Here is a 17274-nt window from a genome sequence, read left to right as displayed (position 1 = left end):
TTGTTAACAGAGGGGAACCATTACTTGGTTAAGACGATAGGACACGCGTTCCCCACCATTTCGCATCCAATCGAATTGCCGCACAAGAGCTCGTTACCTGAGAAAGGTATAGCATTGGCTCGCAGCTAGTGTATTGCAGTTCAGACAGATAGGCCACTTTAGATAGTTCTTAGTGTTCACAGTTATCACCAAGACTAGACCCATATGGATTTAATTCTTCAAGGAGCAGCGGTCCACCAATAAGAGAGATGAAGACATGTTTTCGGATGGCCACAACGCCCCCTCGCCACCCAAATGTGCATGTTTTAAGTGTACATTGGGAGTCGACGGAACATCGGGAGTCCGCTTGCTTTCTCCGGATCAGCTGCCACCCCCCTGATCTACCAGATAGACAAGAACATGTCTTCTCCACCAATCTCATCCACCGAAGCTCCGATCATGGCTTCTTCTACCTTTATACTGATATACCCCCACGGAGCAACATGCGGGCAAGGGAACTCTTGCTACCCTTCAGTAAAGCAGGTATCTCTTATAGATGGTGACTGCACCTTGGCCAGGATTGAAGACCGCGACTAACCCCTTTGAAACTTGTCTCTCAGGGAGCTGCGATCCATCAAACATTTCATTGTTAACAGAGGGGAACCATTACTTGGTTAAGACGATAGGACACGCGTTCCCCACCATTTCGCATCCAATCGAATTGCCGCACAAGAGCTCGTTACCTAAGAAAGGTATAGCATTGGCTCGCAGCTAGTGTATTGCAGTTCAGACAGATAGGCCACTTTAGATAGTTCTTAGTGTTCACAGTTATCACCAAGACTAGACCCATATGGAATTAATTCTTCAAGGAGCAGCGGTCCACCAATAAGAGAGATGAAGACATGTTTTCGGATGGCCACAACGCCCCCTCGCCACCCAAATGTGCATGTTTCAAGTGTACATTGGGAGTCGACGGAACATCGGGAGTCCGCTTGCTTTCTCCGGATCAGCTGCCACCCCCCTGATCTACCAGATAGACAAGAACATGTCTTCTCCGCCAATCTCATCCACCGAAGCTCCGATCATGGCTTCTTCTACCTTTATACTGATATACCCCCACGGAGCAACATGCGGGCAAGGGAACTCTTGCTACCCTTCAGTAAAGCAGGTATCTCTTATAGATGGTGACTGCACCTTGGCCAGGATTGAAGACCGCGACTAACCCCTTTGAAACTTGTCTCTCAGGGAGCTGCGATCCATCAAACATTTCATTGTTAACAGAGGGGAACCATTACTTGGTTAAGACGACCGGACACGCGTTCCCCACCATTTCGCATCCAATCGAATCGCCGCACAAGAGCTCGTTACCTGAGAAAGGTATAGCATTGGCTCGCAGCTTGTGTATTGCAGTTCAGACAGATAGGCCACTTTAGATAGTTCTTCGTGTTCACAGTTAAGACCACGGCTAGACCCATATGGAATTAATTCTTCAAGGAGCAGCGGTACACCAAGCATTTCATTGTGTACTAGAAAGCACCTCTACCATGTAACAAACATACGACCACCAAATTTCTGCTTACTTCCCCCAGCGGATAGTATTTGCTAGTATCATCCACAAAGTAAATCAATTTTTTCAATGTACCGCTTCTTGGGGGAACTGGGCATGAATCAATCAAGCATTTTGAGGTAGCATGTCCGCTTCACCGCGAGGTGCTCTGAATACCATTATACATTCTTTTTCATCATCCACTTTCAGACCACTACAAGACCCATACTGAATTAATTCCTCAAGGAGCTGCAGTCCACAAAACATTTTACTGTGTACTAGAGGGCACCTCCACCATGTAACAGAAAACATACAACCTTCTTAATTTAATTCTGCATTGTTTCCCAGACGATTTGTTAGCCATACAACAGTACCATCCACAGTAATTCACCTCTTTGAAATCCAATGCATTGTAGAGAAACTGAGGTGGTAGCATTCAAACCGTTCTGTAATGTTAATTCTGCTTCATAGAAAGGTGCTACAGGTTCCACAATAATTAATTGGATATTTTTGCAATATATATAGGGCGAGAAAACTCGGGGGGACTCCCTTTTCATTTATGTACATATTCTTTCCATATTGCAAATAATTCCAATTTTTCCCGATTGCATGTCCCCCTAATATACCCAAAATGGGCCTATCGATGGGTTCACAAAGGTACCCAAAATATGAGATTTTGACTGAAAGAGGCTGGCTAACTTCCGGGAACATGATCATAGGAAATAGGTCAAAATCCCGAATCGCAGTTGTTTACGAACAACCACGAACGGAGACTTAAAATAACCTATAAGGCTGGAATTCATGGGGCCTGTATAACAGGCATTTACACAGACTCTCGGGAGGGAGGGCTCTGTGGCCGGGAGAATTTTCTGGCTCCCCGCCCGAAACTTTTCAGAGTCCCTAATGCCTGCTTGAATGTGAATAAGCAGAGCCCGGTAGCTGATATTTTGCCGGGGTGTGGAGGCCCCGGTCGCCGCCAAATTCCTCTGGTCACAGCTTGTGTTAATACACATGTTAATTTTACATGCAAACCACCAATGACAATTTTCCTCGGCCGCGGAGGCCTCGGTCGCCGCCAGAATTTTCTGGTTCCCGCTCAATATATTGCAGAGTCCTGCAGGCCTGCTTCTGTAGGAATATGCAGAGCCCGGTAGCTGATATTTTGCCGGGGTGAGGAGGCCTCGGTCGCCGCCAAATTCCTCTCATCCCAGCTTGTGTTAATACACATGTTAATTTTACATGCAAAACCACCAATTACCATTTCCTCGGCCGCGGAGGCCTCGGTCGCCGGGAGATTTTCCTGGCTCCCCGCTCAATATACTGCACAGTCCCGCAGGCCTGTCTCCAGTGGAATACACACAGTCCGAGAGCCGAAAATTTGCCGGGGTGTGGAGGCCTCGGTCGCCAACAGATTGCCATAGGCTCTGGCTGCAATATTTACCGTGTATTTTTTCCCTCCAGAGACACCACTACACCCTATATAACCCAAAATGGGCCTTGACGCGTGTACACGCGGAGCCCGAGCGCCGAGAGTTCTCCCGGCCGCGGAGGCCTCGGTCGCCGGGAGAATTTCAACGGCCCCTGCTCGAAATTTTTCTAAGTCCAGAATGCCTGCTTCTCCCAGCCTGTGTTAATACACATGTTAATTTAACATGTAAAATCACCAAGGACCATTTCCTCGGCCGCGGAGGCCTCGGTCACCGCCAGAATTTTCTGGCTGCCCGCTCCCCATGGGTAGACGCGCTGCCCAAGCGCCGAGAGTTCTCCCGGCCGCGGAGGCCTCGGTCGCCGGGAGAATTTCTCCGGCCCCTGCTCGAAATTTTTCAAAGTCCAGAATGCCTGCTTCTCCCAGCATGTGTTAATACACATGTTAATTTAACATGTAATATTACCAATGACCTTTTCCTCGGCCGCGGAGGCCTCGGTCGCCGCCAGAATTTTCTGGCTGCCCGCTCCCCATGGGTAGACGCGGAGCCCGAGCGCCGAGAGTTCTCCCGGCCGCGGAGGCCTCGGTCGCCGGGAGAATTTCTCCGGCCCCTGCTCGAAATTTTTCAAAGTCCAGAATGCCTAGTTCTCCCAGCCTGTGTTAATACACATGTTAATTTAACATGTAAAATTACCAAGGATTATTATCCCGGCCGCAGAGGCCTCGGTCGCCGCCAGAAATTTCTGGCTCCCCGCTCAATGTATTGCAGAGTCCCGCAGGCTTGCTTCTCCAAGCCTGTGTTAATACACATGTTAATTTAACATGTAAAATTACAGAGGATTATTTCCCCGGCCGCGGAGGCCTCGGTCGCCGCCAGAATTTTCTGGCTGCCCGCTCAATGTATTGCAGAGTCCCGCAGGCTTGCTTCTCCAAGCCTGTGTTAATACACATGTTAATTTAACATGCAAAATCACCAATGACAAATTCCTCGGCCGCGGAGGCCTCGATCGCCGGGAAAATGTTCTGGCTCCCTGCTCGAATTTTTTTTCTAAGTCCCGATTCGCTATTACAGGCTGGCGCACGGAGTCCGAGGGGCGTAAATATGCCGGGTAGTGGTGCCTTCCGTCGCCGAGACATTTTACAATTGCCTGGGAGCAGTATTTAACATGTTAATTTTTTCCCCTCGTGACACCACTACCCCCTATAACGCAAAATGGGCCTTGCCAAGGGGGCGCGCAACGCCCGAGCGCGGGCGTTTTTCCCGGCCGCCGAGACCTCCATCGCCGGGAGAATGTCTTCAGCTATTTGCTAGATTTCCCGATTCGCCCCGCACGACAAACAACCACGAACGAGGTGGTTTTCGAGAGTTCTCCCGGCCGCGGAGGCCTCGGTCGCAGGGAGAATTTCCCTGGCCCCTGCTCGAAATTTTTCTAAGTCCAGAATGCCTGCATCTCCCAGCCTGTGTTAAAACACATGTTAATTTAACATGTAAAATTACCAATGACCATTTCCTCGGCCGCAGAGGCCTCGGTCGCAGCCAGAATTTTCTGGCTCCCTGCTCAATATATTGCAGAGTCCCGCATGCTTGCTTCTCCAAGCCTGTGTTAATACACATGTTAATTTAACATGTAAAATTACCGAGGATTATTTCCCCGGCCGCGGAGGCCTCGGTCGCCGCCAGAAATTTCTGGCTCCCCGCTCAATATATTGCAGCGACCCGCAGGCTTGCTTCTCCCAGCCTGTGTTAATACACATGTTAATTTAACATGTAAAATCACCAAGGACCATTTCCTCGGCCGCGGAGGCCTCGGTCGCCGCCAGAATTTTCTGGCTGCCCGCTCCCCATGTGTAGACGCGGAGCCCGAGCGCCGAGAGTTCTCCCGGCCGCGGAGGCCTCGTAGCCGGGAGAATTTCTCGGGCCCCTGCTCGAAATTTTTCTAAGTCCAGAATGCCTGCTTCTCCCAGCCTGTGTTAATACACATGTTAATTTAACATGTAATTTTACCAATGACCTTTTCCTCGGCCGCGGAGGCCTCGGTCGCCGCCAGAATTTTCTGGCTCCCGGCTCAATATATTACAGAGTCCCGCAGGCCTGTCTCCAGTGGAATACACACAGTCCGAGAGCCGAAAATTTGCCGGGGTGTGGAGGCCTCGGTCGCCAACAGATTGCCATAGGCTCTGGCTGCAATATTTACCGTGTATTTTTTCCCTCCAGAGACACCACTACCCCCTATAAAACCCAAAATAGGCCTTGCGGTGGGTACACGCAGAGCCCGAGCGCCGAAGTTCTCCCGGCCGCGGAGGCCTCGGTCGCCGGGAGAATTTCTCCGGCCCCTGCTCGAAATTTTTCAAAGTCCAGAATGCCTGCTTCTCCCAGCCTGTGTTAATACACATGTTAATTTAACATGTTAAATTATCGAGGATTATTTCCCCGGCCGTGGAGGCCTCGGTCGCCGCCAGAATTTTCTGGCTCCCCGCTCAATATATTGCAGAGTCCCGCAGGCTTGCTTCTCCCAGCCTGTGTTAATACACATGTTAATTTAACATGTAAAATCACCGAGGACCATTTCCTCGGCCGCGGAGGCCTCGGTCGCCGCCAGAATTTTCTGGCTCACCTCTCAATGTATTGCAGAGTCCCGCAGGCTTGGTTCTCCAAGCCTGTGTTAATACACATGTTAATTTAACATGTAAAATTACCGAGGATTATTTCCCCGGCCGCGGAGGCCTCGGTCGCCGCCAGAATTTTCTGGCTCCCCGCTCAATGTATTGCAGAGTCCCGCAGGCTTGGTTCTCCAAGCCTGTGTTAATACACATGTTAATTTAACATGTAAAATTACCGAGGATTATTTCCCCGGCCACGGAGGCCTCGGTCGCCGACAGAATTGTCTGGCTCCCTGCTCGAATTTTTTCTAAGTCCCGATTCGCTATTACAGGCTGGCGCACGGAGTCAGAGGGGCGGGAATTCGCCGGGTAGTGGTGCCTTCCGTCGCCGAGACATTTTTCTATTGCCTGGAAGCTGTATTTAACATGTTAATTTTTTCCCCCTCGGGACACCACTACCCCCTATATAACCCAACATGGGCCTTGCCGCGGGTACACGCGGAGCCCGAGCGCCGAGTGTTCTCCCGGCCGCGGAGGCCTCGGTCGCCGGGAGAATTTCTCCGGCCCCTGCTCGAAATTTTTCAAAGTCCAGAATGCCTGCTTCTCCCAGCCTGTGTTAATACACATGTTAATTTAACATGTTAAATTACCGAGGATTATTTCCCCGGCCGTGGAGGCCTCGGTCGCCGCCAGAATTTTCTGGCTCCCCGCTCAATATATTGCAGAGTCCCGCAGGCTTGCTTTTCCCAGCCTGTGTTAATACACATGTTAATTTAACATGTAAAATTACCAATGACCATTTCCTCGGCCGCAGAGGCCTCGGTCGCCGCCAGAATTTTCTGGCTCCCCGCTCAATGTATTGCAGAGTCCCGCAGGCATGCTTCTCCAAGCCTGTGTTAATACACATGTTAATTTAACATGTTAAATTACCGAGGATTATTTCCCCGGCCGTGGAGGCCTCGGTCGCCGCCAGAATTTTCTGGCTCCCCGCTCAATATATTGCAGAGTCCCGCAGGCTTGCTTTTCCCAGCCTGTGTTAATACACATGTTAATTTAACATGTAAAATCACCAAGGACCATTTCCTCGGCCGCGGAGGCCTCGGTCGCCGCCAGAATTTTCTGGCTTCCCGCTCCCCATGGGTAGACGCGGAGCCCGAGCGCCGAGAGTTCTCCCGGCCGCGGAGGCCTCGGTCGCCGGGAGAATTTCTCCGGCCCCTGCTCGAAATTTTTCAAAGTCTAGAATGCCTAGTTCTCCCAGCCTGTGTTAATACACATGTTAATTTAACATGTAAAATTACCAAGGATTATTATCCCGGCCGCAGAGGCCTCGGTCGCCGCCAGAAATTTCTGGCTCCCCGCTCAATGTATTGCAGCGTCCCGCAGGCTTGCTTCTCCAAGCCTGTGTTAATACACATGTTAATTTAACATGTAAAATTACAGAGGATTATTTCCCCGGCCGCGGAGGCCTCGGTCGCCGCCAGAATTTTCTGGCTGCCCGCTCAATGTATTGCAGAGTCCCGCAGGCTTGCTTCTCCAAGCCTGTGTTAATACACATGTTAATTTAACATGCAAAATCACCAATGACAAATTCCTCGGCCGCGGAGGCCTCGATCGCCGGGAAAATGTTCTGGCTCCCTGCTCGAATTTTTTTTCTAAGTCCCGATTCGCTATTACAGGCTGGCGCACGGAGTCCGAGGGGCGTAAATATGCCGGGTAGTGGTGCCTTCCGTCGCCGAGACATTTTACAATTGCCTGGGAGCAGTATTTAACATGTTAATTTTTTCCCCTCGGGACACCACTACCCCCTATATAACCCAAAATGGGCCTTGCCAAGGGGGCGCGCAACGCCCGAGCGCGGGCGTTTTTCCCGGCCGCCGAGGCCTCCATCGCCGGGAGAATGTCTTCAGCTATTTGCTAGATTTCCCGATTCGCCCCGCACGGCAAACAACCACGAACGAGGTGGTTTTCGAGAGTTCTCCCGGCCGCGGAGGCCTCGGTCGCCGGGAGAATTTCTCGGGCCCCTGCTCGAAATTTTTCTAAGTCCAGAATGCCTGCATCTCCCAGCCTGTGTTAAAACACATGTTAATTTAACATGTAAAATTACCAATGACCATTTCCTCGGCCGCAGAGGCCTCGGTCGCAGCCAGAATTTTCTGGCTCCCTGCTCAATATATTGCAGAGTCCCGCATGCTTGCTTCTCCCAGCCTGTGTTAATACACATGGTTATTTAACATGTAAAATTACCGAGGATTATTTCCCTGGCCGCAGAGGCCGCGGTCGCCGCCAGAATTTTCTGGCTCCCCGCTCAATGTATTGCAGAGTCCCGCAGGCTTGCTTCTCCAAGCCTGTGTTAATACACATGTTAATTTAACATGTAAAATTACCGAGGATTATTTCCCCGGCCGCGGAGGCCTCGGTCGCCGCCAGAATTTTCTGGCTCCCCGCTCAATATATTGCAGCGACCCGCAGGCTTGCTTCTCCCAGCCTGTGTTAATACACATGTTAATTTAACATGTAAAATTACCGAGGATTATTTCCCCGGCCGCGGAGGCTTCGGTCGCCGCCAGAATTTTCTGGCTCCCGGCTCAATATATTACAGAGTCCCGCAGGCCTGTCTCCAGTGGAATACACACAGTCCGAGAGCCGAAAATTTGCCGGGGTGTGGAGGCCTCGGTCGCCAACAGATTGCCATAGGCTCTGGCTGCAATATTTACCGTGTATTTTTTCCCTCCAGAGACACCACTACCCCCTATATAACCCAAAATGGGCCTTGCGGCGTGTACACGCGGAGCCCGAGCGCCGAAGTTCTCCCGGCCGCGGAGGCCTCGGTCGCCGGGAGAATTTCTCCGGCCCCTGCTCGAAATTTTTCAAAGTCCAGAATGCCTGCTTCTCCCAGCCTGTGTTAATACACATGTTAATTTAACATGTAAAATTACCGAGGATTATTTCCCCGGCCGCGGAGGCCTCGGTCGCCGCCAGAATTTTCTGGCTCCCCGCTCAATGTATTGCAGAGTCCCGCAGGCTTGCTTCTCCCAGCCTGTGTTAATACACATGTTAATTTAACATGTAAAATCATTGAGGACCATTTCCTCGGCCGCGGAGGCCTCGGTCGCCGCCAGAATTTTCTGGCTCCCCGCTCAATGTATTGCAGAGTCCCGCAGGCTTGCTTCTCCCAGCCTGTGTTAATACACATGTTAATTTAACATGTAAAATCAACAAGGACCATTTCCTCGGCCGCGGAGGCCTCGGTCGCCGCCAGAATTTTCTGGCTGCCCGCTCCCCATTGGTAGACGCGGAGCCCGAGCGCCGAGAGTTCTCCCGGCCGCGGAGGCCTCGGTCGCCGGGAGAATTTCTCCGGCCCCTGCTCGAAATTTTTCAAAGTCCAGAATGCCTGCTTCTCCCAGCATGTGTTAATACACATGTTAATTTAACATGTAATATTACCAATGACCTTTTCCTCGTCCGCGGAGGCCTCGGTCGCCGCCAGAATTTTCTGGCTGCCCGCTCCCCATGGGTAGACGCGCTGCCCGAGCGCCGAGATTTCTCCCGGCCGCGGAGGCCTCTGTCGCCGGGAGAATTTCTCTGGCCCCTGCTCGAAATTTTTCAAAGTCCAGAATGCCTAGTTCTCCCAGCCTGTGTTAATACACATGTTAATTTAACATGTAAAATTACCAAGGATTATTATCCCGGCCGCAGAGGCCTCGGTCGCCGCCAGAAATTTCTGGCTCCCCGCTCAATGTATTGCAGAGACCCGCAGGCTTGCTTCTCCAAGCCTGTGTTAATACACATGTTAATTTAACATGTAAAATTACCGAGGATTATTTCCCCGGCCGCGGAGGCCTCGATCGCCGCCAGAAATTTCTGGCTCCCCGCTCAATATATTGCAGCGACCCGCAGGCTTGCTTCTCCCAGCCTGTGTTAATACACATGTTAATTTAACATGTAAAATCACCAAGGACCATTTCCTCGGCCGCGGAGGCCTCGGTCGCCGCCAGAATTTTCTGGCTGCCCGCTCCCCATGTGTAGACGCGGAGCCCGAGCGCCGAGAGTTCTCCCGGCCGCGGAGGCCTCGGTCGCCGCCAGAATTTTCTGGCTCCCCGCTCAATGTATTGCAGAGTCCCGCAGGCTTGCTTCTCCAAGCCTGTGTTAATACACATGTTAATTTAACATGCAAAATCACCAATGACAATTTCCTCGGCCGCGGAGGCCTCCATCGCCGGGAGAATTTTCTGGCTCTCTGCTCGAATTTTTTCTAAGTCCCGATTCGCTATTACAGGCTGGCGCACGGAGTCCGAGGGGCGGAAATATGCCGGGTAGTGGTGCCTTCCGTCGCCGAGACATTTTACAATTGCCTGGGAGCAGTATTTAACATGTTAATTTTTTCCCCCTCGGGACACCACTACCCCCTATATAACCCAAAATGGGCCATGCAATGGGTGCCCACAACGCCCGAGCGCGGGCATTTTTCCCGGGCGCCGAGGCCTCGATCGCCGGGAGAATGTCTCCAGCTATTTGCATGATGTCCCGATTCGCCCCACAAGGCGAACAACCACGAACGAGGTGGTTTTCGTTCGTGGTTGTTTTCGTTCGTGGTTGTTTACTGTTCGTGGTTGTTTTCATTCGTGGTTGTTGTGCGTTCGTGGTTGTTGTCGTTCGGGGTTGTTTTCCGTTCGTGGTTGTTGTCGTTCGTGGTTGTTGTCGTTCGTGGTTGTTGTCGTTCGTGGTTGTTTTCCGTTCGTGGTTGTTTTACGTTCGTGGTTGTTTTCGAGGCAATTGGTACTTTGAAAATTTCAATCGGTTAGCTAGAAAAAATTCTCCCGGCGGTGATTGCCTTGATCGCCGGGAGAATTTTCTGGCTCCCCGATAAAATTTTTTCCAAGTCCCGATTCGCTCTTACTAGCTGGCGCACGGAGTCCGAGGGGCGGGAATTCGCCGGGTAGTGGTGTGTTCCGTCGCCGAGACATTTTCCTATTGCCTGGAAGCAGTATTTAACATGTTAATTTTTTCCCCCTCGGGACACCACTACCCCCTATATAACACAAAATGGGCCTTGCCGCGGGTACACCCGGAGCCCGAGCGCCGAGAGTTCTCCCGGCCGCAGAGGCCTCGGTCGCCGGGAGATTTTCTCCGGCCCCTGCTCGAAATTTTCCAAAGTCCAGAATGCCTGCTTCTCCCAGCCTGTGTTAATACACATGTTAATTTAACATGTAAAATCACCAAGGACCATTTCCTCGGCCGCGGAGGCCTCGGTCGCCGCCAGAATTTTCTGGCTGCCCGCTCCCCAAGGGTAGACGCGGAGCCCGAGCGCCGAGAGTTCTCCCGGCCGCGGAGGCCTCGGTCGCCGGGAGAATTTCTCCGGCCCCTGCTCGAAATTTTTCAAAGTCCAGAATGCCTGCTTCTCCCAGCATGTGTTAATACACATGTTAATTTAACATGTAATATTACCAATGACCTTTTCCTCGGCCGCGGAGGCCTCGGTCGCCGCCAGAATTTTCTGGCTGCCCGCTCCCCATGGGTAGACGCGGAGCCCGAGCGCCGAGAGTTCTCCCGGCCGCGGAGGCCTCGGTCGCCGGGAGAATTTCTCCGGCCCCTGCTCGAAATTTTTCAAAGTCCAGAATGCCTAGTTCTCCCAGCCTGTGTTAATACACATGTTAATTTAACATGTAAAATTACCAAGGATTATTATCCCGGCCGCAGAGGCCTCGGTCGCCGCCAGAAATTTCTGGCTCCCCGCTCAATGTATTGCAGAGTCCCGCAGGCTTGCTTCTCCAAGCCTGTGTTAATACACATGTTAATTTAACATGTAAAATTACAGAGGATTATTTCCCCGGCCGCGGAGGCCACGGTCGCCGCCAGAATTTTCTGGCTGCCCGCTCAATGTATTGCAGAGTCCCGCAGGCTTGCTTCTCCAAGCCTGTGTTAATACACATGTTAATTTAACATGCAAAATCACCAATGACAAATTCCTCGGCCGCGGAGGCCTCGATCGCCGGGAAAATGTTCTGGCTCCCTGCTCGAATTTTTTTTCTAAGTCCCGATTCGCTATTACAGGCTGGCGCACGGAGTCCGAGGGGCGTAAATATGCCGGGTAGTGGTGCCTTCCGTCGCCGAGACATTTTACAATTGCCTGGGAGCAGTATTTAACATGTTAATTTTTTCCCCTCGGGACACCACTACCCCCTATATAACCCAAAATGGGCCTTGCCAAGGGGGCGCGCAACGCCCGAGCGCGGGCGTTTTTCCCGGCCGCCGAGGCCTCCATCGCCGGGAGAATGTCTTCAGCTATTTGCTAGATTTCCCGATTCGCCCCGCACGGCAAACAACCACGAACGAGGTGGTTTTCGAGAGTTCTCCCGGCCGCAGAGGCCTCGGTCGCCGGGAGAATTTCTCGGGCCCCTGCTCGAAATTTTTCTAAGTCCAGAATGCCTGCATCTCCCAGCCTGTGTTAAAACACATGTTAATTTAACATGTAAAATTACCAATGACCATTTCCTCGGCCGCAGAGGCCTCGGTCGCAGCCAGAATTTTCTGGCTCCCTGCTCAATATATTGCAGAGTCCCGCATGCTTGCTTCTCCCAGCCTGTGTTAATACACATGGTTATTTAACATGTAAAATTACCGAGGATTATTTCCCTGGCCGCAGAGGCCGCGGTCGCCGCCAGAATTTTCTGGCTCCCCGCTCAATGTATTGCAGAGTCCCGCAGGCTTGCTTCTCCAAGCCTGTGTTAATACACATGTTAATTTAACATGTAAAATTACCGAGGATTATTTCCCCGGCCGCGGAGGCCTCGGTCGCCGCCAGAATTTTCTGGCTCCCCGCTCAATATATTGCAGCGACCCGCAGGCTTGCTTCTCCCAGCCTGTGTTAATACACATGTTAATTTAACATGTAAAATTACCGAGGATTATTTCCCCGGCCGCGGAGGCCTCGGTCGCCGCCAGAATTTTCTGGCTCCCGGCTCAATATATTACAGAGTCCCGCAGGCCTGTCTCCAGTGGAATACACACAGTCCGAGAGCCGAAAATTTGCCGGCGTGTGGAGGCCTCGGTCGCCAACAGATTGCCATAGGCTCTGGCTGCAATATTTACCGTGTATTTTTTCCCTCCAGAGACACCACTACCCCCTATATAACCCAAAATGGGCCTTGCGGCGGGTACACGCGGAGCCCGAGCGCCGAAGTTCTCCCGGCCGCGGAGGCCTCGGTCGCCGGGAGAATTTCTCCGGCCCCTGCTCGAAATTTTTCAAAGTCCAGAATGCCTGCTTCTCCCAGCCTGTGTTAATACACATGTTAATTTAACATGTAAAATTACCGAGGATTATTTCCCCGGCCGCGGAGGCCTCGGTCGCCGCCAGAATTTTCTGGCTCCCCGCTCAATGTATTGCAGAGTCCCGCAGGCTTGCTTCTCCCAGCCTGTGTTAATACACATGATAATTTAACATGTAAAATCATTGAGGACCATTTCCTCGGCCGCGGAGGCCTCGGTCGCCGCCAGAATTTTCTGGCTCCCCGCTCAATGTATTGCAGAGTCCCGCAGGCTTGCTTCTCCCAGCCTGTGTTAATACACATGTTAATTTAACATGTAAAATCAACAAGGACCATTTCCTCGGCCGCGGAGGCCTCGGTCGCCGCCAGAATTTTCTGGCTGCCCGCTCCCCATTGGTAGACGCGGAGCCCGAGCGCCGAGAGTTCTCCCGGCCGCGGAGGCCTCGGTCGCCGGGAGAATTTCTCCGGCCCCTGCTCGAAATTTTTCAAAGTCCAGAATGCCTGCTTCTCCCAGCATGTGTTAATACACATGTTAATTTAACATGTAATATTACCAATGACCTTTTCCTCGGCCGCGGAGGCCTCGGTCGCCGCCAGAATTTTCTGGCTGCCCGCTCCCCATGGGTAGACGCGCTGCCCGAGCGCCGAGAGTTCTCCCGGCCGCGGAGGCCTCGGTCGCCGGGAGAATTTCTCCGGCCCCTGCTCGAAATTTTTCAAAGTCCAGAATGCCTAGTTCTCCCAGCCTGTGTTAATACACATGTTAATTTAACATGTAAAATTACCAAGGATTATTATCCCGGCCGCAGAGGCCTCGGTCGCCGCCAGAAATTTCTGGCTCCCCGCTCAATGTATTGCAGAGTCCCGCAGGCTTGCTTCTCCAAGCCTGTGTTAATACACATGTTAATTTAACATGTAAAATTACCGAGGATTATTTCCCCGGCCGCGGAGGCCTCGGTCGCCGCCAGAAATTTCTGGCTCCCCGCTCAATATATTGCAGCGACCCGCAGGCTTGCTTCTCCCAGCCTGTGTTAATACACATGTTAATTTAACATGTAAAATCACCAAGGACCATTTCCTCGGCCGCGGAGGCCTCGGTCGCCGCCAGAATTTTCTGGCTGCCCGCTCCCCATGTGTAGACGCGGAGCCCGAGCGCCGAGAGTTCTCCCGGCCGCGGAGGCCTCGGTCGCCGCCAGAATTTTCTGGCTCCCCGCTCAATGTATTGCAGAGTCCCGCAGGCTTGCTTCTCCAAGCCTGTGTTAATACACATGTTAATTTAACATGCAAAATCACCAATGACAATTTCCTCGGCCGCGGAGGCCTCCATCGCCGGGAGAATTTTCTGGCTCTCTGCTCGAATTTTTTCTAAGTCCCGATTCGCTATTACAGGCTGGCGCACGGAGTCCGAGGGGCGGAAATATGCCGGGTAGTGGTGCCTTCCGTCGCCGAGACATTTTACAATTGCCTGGGAGCAGTATTTAACATGTTAATTTTTTCCCCCTCGGGACACCACTACCCCCTATATAACCCAAAATGGGCCATGCAATGGGTGCCCACAACGCCCGAGCGCGGGCATTTTTCCCGGGCGCCGAGGCCTCGATCGCCGGGAGAATGTCTCCAGCTATTTGCATGATGTCCCGATTCGCCCCACAAGGCGAACAACCACGAACGAGGTGGTTTTCGTTCGTGGTTGTTTTCGTTCGTGGTTGTTTACCGTTCGTGGTTGTTTTCATTCGTGGTTGTTGTGCGTTCGTGGTTGTTGTCGTTCGGGGTTGTTTTCCGTTCGTGGTTGTTGTCGTTCGTGGTTGTTGTCGTTCGTGGTTGTTGTCGTTCGTGGTTGTTTTCCGTTCGTGGTTGTTTTACGTTCGTGGTTGTTTTCGAGGCAATTGGTACTTTGAAAATTTCAATCGGTTAGCTAGAAAAAATTCTCCCGGCGGTGATTGCCTTGATCGCCGGGAGAATTTTCTGGCTCCCCGATAAAATTTTTTCCAAGTCCCGATTCGCTCTTACAAGCTGGCGCACGGAGTCCGAGGGGCGGGAATTCGCCGGGTAGTGGTGCGTTCCGTCGCCGAGACATTTTCCTATTGCCTGGAAGCAGTATTTAACATGTTAATTTTTTCCCCCTCGGGACACCACTACCCCCTATATAACACAAAATGGGCCTTGCCGCGGGTACACCCGGAGCCCGAGCGCCGAGAGTTCTCCCGGCCGCAGAGGCCTCGGTCGCCGGGAGAATTTCTCCGGCCCCTGCTCGAAATTTTCCAAAGTCCAGAATGCCTGCTTCTCCCAGCCTGTGTTAATACACATGTTAATTTAACATGTAAAATTACCAAGGACCATTTCCTCGGCCGCGGAGGCCTCGGTCGCCGCCAGAATTTTCTGGCTGCCCGCTCCCCATGGGTAGACGCGGAGCCCGAGCGCCGAGAGTTCTCCCGGCCGCGGAGGCCTCGGTCGCCGGGAGAATTTCTCCGGCCCCTGCTCGAAATTTTTCAAAGTCCAGAATGCCTGCTTCTCCCAGCATGTGTTAATACACATGTTAATTTAACATGTAATATTACCAATGACCTTTTCCTCGGCCGCGGAGGCCTCGGTCGCCGCCAGAATTTTCTGGCTGCCCGCTCCCCATGGGTAGACGCGGAGCCCGAGCGCCGAGAGTTCTCCCGGCCGCGGAGGCCTCGGTCGCCGGGAGAATTTCTCCGGCCCCTGCTCGAAATTTTTCAAAGTCCAGAATGCCTAGTTCTCCCAGCCTGTGTTAATACACATGTTAATTTAACATGTAAAATTAACAAGGATTATTATCCCGGCCGCAGAGGCCTCGGTCGCCGCCAGAAATTTCTGGCTCCCCGCTCAATGTATTGCAGAGTCCCGCAGGCTTGCTTCTCCAAGCCTGTGTTAATACACATGTTAATTTAACATGTAAAATTACAGAGGATTATTTCCCCGGCCGCGGAGGCCTCGGTCGCCGCCAGAATTTTCTGGCTGCCCGCTCAATGTATTGCAGAGTCCCGCAGGCTTGCTTCTCCAAGCCTGTGTTAATACACATGTTAATGTAACATGCAAAATCACCAATGACAAATTCCTCGGCCGCGGAGGCCTCGATCGCCGGGAAAATGTTCTGGCTCCCTGCTCGAATTTTTTTTCTAAGTCCCGATTCGCTATTACAGGCTGGCGCACGGAGTCCGAGGGGCGTAAATATGCCGGGTAGTGGTGCCTTCCGTCGCCGAGACATTTTACAATTGCCTGGGAGCAGTATTTAACATGTTAATTTTTTCCCCTCGGGACACCACTACCCCCTATATAACCCAAAATGGGCCTTGCCAAGGGGGCGCGCAACGCCCGAGCGCGGGCGTTTTTCCCGGCCGCCGAGGCCTCCATCGCCGGGAGAATGTCTTCAGCTATTTGCTAGATTTCCCGATTCGCCCCGCACGGCAAACAACCACGAACGAGGTGGTTTTCGAGAGTTCTTCCGGCCGCGGAGGCCTCGGCCGCCGGGAGAATTTCTCCGGCCCCTGTTCGAAATTTTTCTAAGACCAGAATGCCTGCATCTCCCAGCCTGTGTTAATACACATGTTAATTTAACATGTAAAATCACCAAGGACCATTTCCTCGGCCGCGGAGGCCTCGGTCGCCGCCAGAATTTTCTGGCTGCCCGCTCCCCATGGGTAGACGCGGAGCCCGAGCGCCGAGAGTTCTCCCGGCCGCGGAGGCCTCGGTCGCCGGGAGAATTTCTGCGGCCCCTGCTCGAAATTTTTCAAAGTCCAGAATGCCTGCTTCTCCCAGCATGTGTTAATACACATGTTAATTTAACATGTAATATTACCAATGACCTTTTCCTCGGCCGCGGAGGCCTCGGTCGCCGCCAGAATTTTCTGGCTGCCCGCTCCCCATGGGTAGACGCGGAGCCCGAGCGCCGAGAGTTCTCCCGGCCGCGGAGGCCTCGGTCGCCGGGAGAATTTCTCCGGCCCCTGCTCGAAATTTTTCAAAGTCCAGAATGCCTGCTTCTCCCAGCATGTGTTAATACACATGTTAATTTAACATGTAAAATTACCAAGGATTATTATCCCGGCCGCGGAGGCCTCGGTCGCCGCCAGAATTTTCTGGCTCCCCGCTCAATATATTGCAGAGTCCCGCAGGCTTGCTTCTCCCAGCCAGTGTTAATACACATGTTAATTTAACATGTAAAATCACCGATGACCATTTCCTCGGCCGCGGAGGTCTCGGTCACCGCCAGAATTTTCTGGCTCCCTGCTCGAATTTTTTCTAAGTCCCGATTCGCTATTATAGGCTGGCGCACGGATTCCGAGGGGCGGGAATTCGCCGGGTAGTGGTGCCTTCCGTCGCCGAGACATTTCTCTATTGCCTGGAAGCTGTATTTAACATGTTAATTTTTACCCCTCGGGACACCACTACCCCCTATATAACCCAAAATGGACCTTGCCGCGGGTACACGCGGAGCCCGA

This window comes from Bacillus rossius, unplaced genomic scaffold (genome assembly GCF_032445375.1).
Source record: "Bacillus rossius redtenbacheri isolate Brsri unplaced genomic scaffold, Brsri_v3 Brsri_v3_scf475, whole genome shotgun sequence".
In the NCBI taxonomy this organism is placed as follows: Eukaryota; Metazoa; Arthropoda; class Insecta; order Phasmatodea; family Bacillidae; genus Bacillus; species Bacillus rossius.
Note: the sequence above shows the minus strand (reverse complement) of the source record.